Source organism: Siniperca chuatsi, linkage group LG3 (genome assembly GCF_020085105.1).
Source record: "Siniperca chuatsi isolate FFG_IHB_CAS linkage group LG3, ASM2008510v1, whole genome shotgun sequence".
NCBI lineage: Eukaryota > Metazoa > Chordata > Actinopteri > Centrarchiformes > Sinipercidae > Siniperca > Siniperca chuatsi.
The window spans coordinates 22,694,254-22,704,439 of NC_058044.1; the positions used below are offsets into that span (position 1 = coordinate 22,694,254).

Below are 10,186 nucleotides of genomic sequence, written 5' to 3' on the forward strand. Positions count from 1 at the left end.
GCTGGTATTTTGTACACCAGGAATTGAGGGTGGACACATTAACTGATAACACTTAAGATTCAAATTCTGTAAAGTACCAGACAAACTACAAAGAATTTTGTTCAGTTACTGTAATAAAGCTTTTAAACATTCTTTTATGTCACATTTTCATTATTAAGCTGACGTATAACTGCATAGTATCTTAATTACTTAAAACATAAGGTGACTAAAAATGGTAACCATATTTTCAGTTTCAGCAACCACTTTTAAAAGTTAGTGTTGAGCCCTGTTATTGTTACTGAGGTAAGTCTGATGTTTTGGGTCATTTCTTTCAGCCCTTCTCTGCCACACATTCTCACACCTCAAATACCTCATTCAAACAGCGACAACCAATAAGAGCAACACATTCAAATGTGGTGGTCAAATGGCACATAAACCAATACTGTGTTCAGAAATTCCAAATTTACCCAGCTGGTTGTCAACCAACTGAGAAGGGAACCAGTGTGACAAGTGCTACCACATTTTATGTTATCACCAGCACAGTACTGACATCAACATGTTGTGCCCATGGTGGGCAAGAATTCAAAATCCAGTGAGTGTCCCTTTAGAAATACACGTTGCTAACCAGCATGATATCTGTGATACACAGAAGGTCAGTTAGAGAGTGATTTATCTTTCTGTACAAGAATGACAAAATAAAAGGTGCACTCAGTGAAAGTCACTCAGAATGAACAAAGCACACCATCTGAGCTGAATGTCCCTGCAGGATTCAAGGCTGAAGCTGTGTGTGTTTCTATGTGTGTGTATGTATAAAAGAGTCATGTTGCTCTGTAGGACTTTTATAGCAGGGTAATAAAACGGCAGAGAAACATGGCTCAATAGAGAGAAGAAAAGAAAAGAAAGACTAGGCAGTATCATGGATTTAGATATGGTGCACACACACACACACACACACACACACACACACACACACACACACACACACACACACACGCACATGCAATGTGAGCTTTCCATCACACTCAGAAATAGTGACAGTGCATCTTTTCCAGATCCCCACACAGCGAGGGGATCAACACCCATAATGAAGGCATCCACAGAAGCTCCTCACGTGGCCACACACACACACACACACACACACACACACACACACACAGCCTCTGCTGTTAATAAACCGCACATAAACACAATGTGAGGGATGGCTTCACATTGATTAATGAATACAAACCCCAGTGGCTGTACTTCACTGTACATACGAGTATTTGTCCTTTGCCAGTAAATATGCGAAATGACAGTCAATTAATTGAGTAGATTAGGTGACCTGGAAGATTTCTAATCTAATCTCCATATAAATGCAGACCCTCGGGGCACAGTAATGGGGAGGTGCCCCCTTACTCCACAAACAGTGGCTGCACACTCACTCTCATGACTGGCAAGCAGCCCAGGCTAAACAGCATACGTGCCATTCTCTGCTCACAATGGCAGCATTTCATTGGTTATCAACAGTAAAATCAAGAGTTAAGACAGATGACTGAATAAAGATTCAAGACTTCATGGATCTAACTTCTCAAGGACAGATTTAATAGATCGTTGTGGTTATATAATCATAACCATCTGATGTTAAAAGACCAGATCATTGGTATTTCAACATGACAGAATTGTTGATTTTCAGCTCACATCTCAAGTTCATAAACTCAACGATAATGAAAGTGTAATTTTAAATAAGATACAACATATTCAGTCTCATCATTCATGAACACTCCAGGTGATTAAAAGTCCAATCGTGTAGTGGAGTCGACATTCCTTGTCAGCTTTGAACTTTCATGATCTCAGATGTTTGACCCTCAGAGAGACACTTTAATAAGGTGATGGCCGCGGGGATCAAAAGAGCTGCTGTCTGCTTCCAAAGCTCATTTGGCCCAAAACTTGGCACATCTCCTTCTCCCATGGTCAGAGGCTGACCCTGTTGCCATGGTTATTCCACTCTAAAATCTATGCAAAAGCCTTCTTGCTGCATGGGAAGACCCACTGCTGGCCGGGGCTGACGCTCTGCCAGGGACTGCCCCCTCACACACAAACAGAGAAAGGCCTGTGTAAACACAAACATATTATGAACCCAATGCAAAATGGACACATATGTATCAACACACATGCAAACACACGCACATCTAAAGTGATGGCATATGGATGCACATATGGACGTAGACACCTCCCCAAGAAGTCAGCTGTACTCCACGTCAGGCCGGATGCTTTCAGTAATTCATCCAACCACAGTTCATAATAAGGTTATTCTAACCCCACCCCGCTGGGACCTCTGGCTCTGGCAACCAAACAACTCTGGAATCTAAACACTCAGCCCACACATGTATCACATCAAACAGCACGCTGACTGTGGATGCACAATAGCATGAAACAAGAGACCGTTCAGCTTCGCCTGAAACATTGAAGTTGCAGATCAGTAATGCAGCTCACTGCCACTTTATCAAGATCACCTACAATCGTGTAAGCATCAGTAGCCGACCAGAGCTGATTTATTTCCATCTACAGAAACAAGCACACAACAGATAAATAGCAACCATAGCATTACAAAATAATCTTCATTTGGAGCTTTTTTCCAAGACCTAGGCTACATTTTTTTACTCAGGCCCCCTGACTTAAGGACAGGTATTCACAGCAATATAGGTATACGCCATTTTTGCATTGAGTTGAACTGCAACTGTTGACCTGCACATTTGCGCTGTTGACCAATGGAAAGCCATCTTAACTGTGCTACTGACCTTTGAGGAAACGGAGAGCCGGAGATTTGAAAAATAAAGGAAGCTATTGTAGATTAGAGCCGTTGTTGTACTATCCACTTTTATTTAACCTCCTCTGTTTTAAGGTGTTTTTCCTCATCCAAATCGAGGGTCTACGGACAGAGGGTGTACGGTGTATGCTGTACAGATTGTAAAGCCCCTTGAGGCGAATTTGTGATTTTGATATTGGGCTATATTAATGAAATTGACTTGACTTGGAAGATATAAACTGCACCACAAAAGAGCAATGTTATTTAGAATTAATGGTACGAATACGTCTTCTCAATAAACTCTGTGGAGGTTTTGTCCCGTTATCAACGCAGTTAACAAACTTGCTAACTGCAGGTAGCTTCATATTAACTGTACAGACATGAGAGTGGTATTGATCCTTGTATTTCCCAAAATGTCAAACTATTCCTTTAAAGCACTGTATAGTATGGCTGTGTAATAATATGGTTAATAAAATGCTATCCCTGTTATTTTTTCATCTGCTTTCATTGGGTGTAACAGACACGTACACACAAGCTCAGACGATCAGCAACGGCGTATAATTCTATCCATCTCAGCAGGCCTCGGCCCTGTGTGACCAAACCCAGAGCTACACACTGAAACCAGCCAAATGAACGACAGATGAAGTCAAAACCCAGAGAGACACAAGAAAATCCAAGATAATAAAATGAAGCCTGCTTGTGCGCAAACACACACATCCTCTAACAAAGGAAAAACATTGGAGTCCAAGACTCAATCAATTTGCAGTGTACAGGGAGAGTGGAGCCACATGTTTTTGATAAATCCTCTAGCAGAGCAGGGTGAGGTAATGATGAAGTCATCTCTGTCCTCTGGACAGGTTCAAATTCACTGGGCCGTGTGCGTTTTAAATGACTTCAGGCTCACCAACACCCACACACATGCTCTCTTTTTTGTGGGGTGCTACGCAGTAAAAAAAATATTGTACAAAATTATTTTATTTAAGTTTGCAGTAGGTATCAACTTAAGGAGCTGCAGCATGTGTGCCCCTTCTTCTACACACCTGTCACTCAAGGAGCTCCTCTTTAAGGCACAAAAAAACTACATTCGTCAAATATTTTCTGCCTTGATATCTCCCTCCTCGTTCTTCACTTCCTGTTTCCCCAAAACATTCCCAAGCAATCAAGTCTTACTATGGACATGCCTCATTAACAGTCCCTGCAGACTGCACCCACTCAACCAGTCACTGCCACTCTGTTATTAATCTATGAGGCTGTGAGTCCATTCCCCCACTATAGTGGTCACTGAACTTCCTGTGTCTCTGCATGGATTTTAAGATTAGCTGAGCTCAATAGTGCCTCGGGTTATTATAAAACCATTCATTAGGGGAGAGAAAATAAACAAGACAGAACAGCTCAGACAGAGAGACTGCTGCAGATGTGTTGAGACAGAAGATTCCCCTCCTCTGCTCAGCGCTATCTAAATGTTATTCTGCAAGTACTGTAAAGGTCAAAACTATAAGCCTATTACAAATACAATATGGCCATGGAGAATAGTAAATTCTGATTGGCTGGTGCATTATTTTGTGACAGCTGCATGGCTCTGATGTACTCACTGTTCTAAATACATACAAATGTCCAAATAACAAATTACAACACAGTAAATTTTAATTACTAGTGTCATAAACACATTCTTCAGCAAGCTAGCGGTCGGTTTCCAGAGATTCTGGCACGCCTCCTCCTCAAAAGCAGTTGTGTGACCAAGATTTGTAGATGCTGTAAGCCCATGTGAGCAGGGCAGCTAAACTGCATGCCATTTATGTATTTAGGTATCAGTATGGATTGAGAGGCTGGCTTTAAAGGATGCTAGAGGCTAGTGCTTTGCAGAACAAAAGAATATCATTTATGGAGAAAATGGAGATCACAAGGAAGAGTTTGGGCCTTTAATTACATGGCTACAAGACACTTGGGCAAAAATGCTCAAGCTGTTTAGGGGAATCTAATGGACCTGTAATGTTTTGAAGCCTATGTAAAGATGGCATTATCATCAAACATTTGGAAAAAGAATAGGATTAGATTACAGAGACTGGTGTAATTCGCCATTGATTTTTTTTGTACAATTGATGCTCAATAAGTTTGGATATTTAAAACAACTTTCATTTCAAGTTTAAGAAGTAGGTAATATTCCTCTTCTTTACTCAACTAAGACTGGCTACAGGAGGCAGAAACCTCACCGTCTCGCCTCCCTAGAGTCTCAAGCAAGTGCAATATTCATGATGACCTTACGAAACACTGAGAAAAACAAGCAAGAAAATTGAGTTTACATCAAAGAGGACGTGCATAGGCAGAGGAAATATAAATATGGAGTATGTTTGCATTTTCTATGTGTTCCATCACTGGCTCTATGTTAAATATCTCACTTATAGAAGGTCCCTTAAGGATTTTGAATATGGGCCCCCTTCTTTCCGAGTCCATCAGTGAATGAGGGGAATACCGTTTTAGATTTCAGGTCCATTTGGTGAACATTCACAGCTTTTCAGAGAGCTCTACGGAACAAAATAAAGGAGCAACAAAAACAACAGAACTGAAAAATCAAGTATGTCAGACTACAGACCTTTTGGAGTCAATTATCATATTTGTCTGGGCCCTTTTTAAGTTCAGACAGCCAGGCTTTGGTGTGGAAATGGATATCCTCAGAGAGTCATTACAGGTTGAGAAATATCCAAGAGCCAGAGGTGTAACATGTGTTTTAAAGGGGGAAGAGAAGGGAAAGAGGGATGGTTGGGGGGGGGCTGTCTGCCAAACTTTTGATCTGCAGAACCAGGGGGTATGACAAAACGAAAAGAGAGTCAGGGAAGAAAAACATGAAACAAATGGTGAAAAGGCGGGAAACTGAGAGGAAGCGAGAAAATAGAAGAAGATGCATGCACGCACAGAGTAACCCAGCTGTTCGCCATTTAACAGTTACTGTTTTCTTCAGGATATAGCAGTTTACACACACTGTTGCATGCAATCCTACAGCGAGTAAGATTCATGGATACTAAGAATAAACCCCTTAACAAAACACTTTTTCCAGCCTGAGGTGTCGTCAGGTGAAAGAGTCATCCAGCAGAAAGGATGAAAAGACACTGTAACCAGGCTCAACTTGCACTGATGACATAAACTAGAAGTGAAAGGTTTCCATGACACATTAACATATCTGCTGTGAGAGAATAGCAAACCTCTTACAAGCCTGGGACTAATTATGGATTTATGAATAACTCAGCAGTACAAATAATTAAAATGACTTATGGATAGTTTGTCTCGTGGATAGTTTTACCCATGAAAAAATAACTGCATCCTGATCTGAAACTGTAACTTAAACTGAAGATAAAAGTAATTGAACCTAAATGTAAAACTTGCTGTCATGTACACTCATAAAGACTTACAGTGCTATTTTCCTATGGGTCAAAACATGCAGCAGTTCAAAATGGTGCTTGTTTTTAAAGCCCCATTGTGTAAGACTTTAAGATCTCTTACTCTGGCGACTCGTAGTGGTAGTAACAAAGAACATAGCGTCACTGACGGCAACCTGCCAAAAGAATCAGACACAGGGACACAGAAAATGCGCGGGCTAAAAAAAACAATAACACACAACAATTTCCACCGGGATTGTCTCAGTTTTCAAAAGACAAAAACGTATACCATCGAAAATGCATCCAAATAATCTTAAAGATGCTATACATGCATAAATAAATCTACACGTAGAGGCTTCTTTTTTTCAGCGTTCATCACTATATATGTCACTTCAACCACAAAAAAACAAAACAGCACAAAACAGTAAAGCACACTAAACTCCTGTATACGCTGCTAAAACACTGTCCTTTTCCCCATTAGTACATAACTTGTGGTATCAATATATAGTCTGAATGAATCCCTATCAGCTGCAGGAGGTGCCTTACTGTAACTGACCCTGACCTTCGACCTCCTTGATAAAAAGAGCACTGCCAGGCCTAGGCATATTTGAAAGAGCTTTGTTTTCCCTCCAACATTAAACATACACCATCTAAAAAATATGGCCGCTATTAAAAGACAATGAATGAAAGCAAATACTATGTACTATGTACTACTTTTATGAGATAATACTGTGCAACACTCTCAGGGTCTACACATTAATACACGTAATGGACGAATAAGCCAGTGCTTTTCTAACAAAAGAGCAAAGGGAATGTCCCTAAAATATCAAAAACATACAACAGCAACTCACACATCAGGCTATTATTATTTTACATGTTGTGGAAGTATTTTCACTAGCTTTTTGGACAAAATGATTTTAATCATGGTTATAATACCTCAATAAAGGGCTACCGAGTGCTCCTGGTCACAGTAGCAGCATATGACTCACCATTACACTTGTTTTAAGGAAAGTTTTTCATTGAAACACCAGTAAACAGCTTTAAGCAGGCAAGGCAAGGATATGCAACTACAAAGAAACGCATATCTTTAAGAAATGTTATTTAAAATGACAAAACATGAAAAAAACTCATCCATATACCTCCTGTAAGGATCACCAGCTACCGGGTCAGGAGCTGACAGCCGACCTGCAGACACACAAGCGTCCCCGGACCTTTTCTCACGGTTTGAATTCAATGGCTCCGTTCAAGCACGAAGTGTCCGAGCACTTTCCCCGACCTTCAGTCAACAGGATAGTGTTAACCCGCTCCCTGCCGGCTTTGCAGGCAGCACACATGCGGTGTAGATCTAGTATGCCGGTAAATGCGGAAACACTGCCTCACAATATTGCAGGAAGTGAAATGTCATTCACCGAAACGGGCGGCGCATTTTTTCGCAAATCCCTTGCTTGAGACGGAGCACACGTGACTCAGGCGGGCTGTTGTTGATGTGTATTATTTATGTCTGTCCCAATTCAGACAGAAAGACTGTACACTATCTACAGCAAACCTAGCTAGGGACGTGTTTCACAAAACAGGCTTTAACCATATAATGTAAAGTATATTTTGGACAATGTATAGCCTACACAGTATGCTGCATGCAAGTTTATCAGAAAATGTACCTTGTTGGAATGACATACATGCTATCTACCAGGCTACAGCTTAATGTGTACTCACTGTATACTCTATAGGTCCTTTTCATCTGCTTTTATCTGTATTGTTAATGGTGCCTATACAATTGTGGCCCAAGCATTCACTTATATTGTCATGTAAAGGGTAATTATGCATCAGTCGAGGCTCAAACAACAGTTTAGCATCCAAGTAAATGTAAAATATGACATGCTACATAGGATACAAATATGCTGCACTGCCTCCATCTAGTGGCCTTAGGGTGCTGGTGTACAACCTGTAGATAGGGCACCCATACACCAAAATGAATCATGTGAGTGCAGATCAAGGAACACAGCACTTACCTTAAATAATGAGGCATGAATCATAATGATTCTTCTGTTTTTCATGGTAACGTCACGGTTCTTGTGTCAAAAATGGATTAATGTGAAGATGTGTGTATGTGTGAGTTTGATAACACAAATAAAATCTATAAAAAAATAAAATAAAATAAAAAAGTCTTTGCAAGCTGATCATAGTTTAGTTAAATTAATGCTAATTAATAGCTTCTATAGAAAAATCAACATAATAACTAATGATTTGCAAAACCTCCAGTTCTGGATATCATATCAGGCTGCAAAATGTGCTCTTCTTGCATTTTTAATAAATGTACATGAAATCAATCAATGTAAATCAAGCATTACAAATAAATTACAGGTATGTTGGTATCAGCAGAGACAACGAGCTCTGCATCTTTGAGAACCCATTCTGCAGGAAGATGAGTTGAGATTTAATGGTTGGAAGCATCAGCTCAGATGACAGATTTGTTTGATGGCATACATGATCACTGATGTCACTGAATTATTGTTCCTAACTCAGATCCATCGTTTTTGGATCCTGAGTCAGATCCAAAAACTACTGTGAACCACAGAGAGGAGCACATTTAATTGTCTTTCAAATGCTTTGTTGTCTCTGCTCTCAGGAACTAGTATTGTTTTAGGTTACACCCAACTCCACCTAACTGGTAATCCAAACAATTACATGCCAAGAAAAACACTGATCAATGACTGATTTCACACACCTCTGGCAAAAGTAACATATTTCTTTTTTGTTTTCTTATCATATTCATTTCATCTGACAAAGATTCTGAGAAATATGATTTACTACTGACAAGGGAACAGAAAACATTTACAGGGCTCAATGTGCCCAGATTGGCTGATCGGGTCTTGTGACAACCTGAATGAAGTCAACAAGGACTGAAATAATTGGAGGGGTTTGTTGCTCTTCCTCCAACTCGTGACTCAGCTAAAAGTAGATTGAGACAGAAACCATCCACACATAGAGGCAACAGCAAAGGTGAAATTGGTATCACATTTCATCCACTGATGGAAAGAAACTAAGTACATGTTTGTTTTCAGATTAAGATTTTACAATAAACTTGATAATGCAATGCATTGTTAAAAATTAAACCAGTGTTCAGTAGAATACCAGTGTATTCTACTATATTTTCCATCATATAAAAATTGCCAGTATTACAATTTTCTGATTAAACTAGACCAGTTATAATGGCATGTGTTGTAATGATGAAATGAAAATTGATCACTTTAGGCTACTGAATGTATAAAACCAGGATCATTTTACAAGCATGACTTATTGTTCTGCGGAATAAACATTGTTCAACAACCTGCATCATGTACCTTGTAATGTCTTCATGTAATAAGTATGACAGTTTTATATTGCTGTTTGTTACTGGATTATATGTTCAGTAATGTTGCCACCTGTAAAAAAAAAAAAAAAAGTTTTTGATCATGACCTTATGAACAGGCGATGAGTATTTTCAATTCGTATTGATTAGAGGACTTGTTTGAATTCCTGTCCTTGATCTTTGACATGCTTCCTCATGCTTCCAAGTCCATTGTTTGTCATGTAATCTCAGTGTCATATGAAAAAACATTGTAACCTGTAATACATGTTTTTTTTAAGAACAAGATCACATTTCCTCATACATATAAAACTTTGCAAGCTTGCATGACCTGCAGTAAATTAGAATAAATAAAGTTTGATTTTATGAATCATTAGCATTACATTGATGGGCATATTTTTGAAATCTCTGGTAAATGATACCCACATGTAAGTCATAAAACTATGGCCCTGCATGTTTGCATAATGCATTCTTTAACTCTTTTGTGTAATGCTCATTAAGAAAACAGTCTGCTACCTCTTTAATGCTCTGTTTCTATTTGCCCCAGTCTTTTGCTGTCTGTGCCTATTTTCTGCATGTATGTGTGCGTGTGCAAATGTGTGTACCTGTGTGTATGAGCAGGGACAGAGACATGGTCACGTCACGATTCCAGCTCCTACCGCAATTACTGATCTAAACAAGCCAAGTGAAGGACCTGTCCCACTT

At 39.5% G+C, this 10,186-nt stretch overlaps 1 protein-coding gene across 2 annotated transcripts in view; it reads right to left on the reverse strand.

Moving 5' to 3' along the window:
* add3a (adducin 3 (gamma) a) overlaps positions 1-7,438 on the reverse strand; it is a 115,305-nt gene extending 107,867 nt beyond the window's left edge. The window contains exon 1 of one of the 2 annotated variants that reach the window (XM_044188904.1): positions 7,275-7,438. The gene's annotated coding sequence lies outside the window, so the exon portion shown is untranslated. The remainder of the gene's footprint in view (positions 1-7,274) is intronic. The other variant, XM_044188909.1, reaches the window with a different exon arrangement.
* Positions 7,439-10,186: the final 2,748 nt, after the last annotated feature.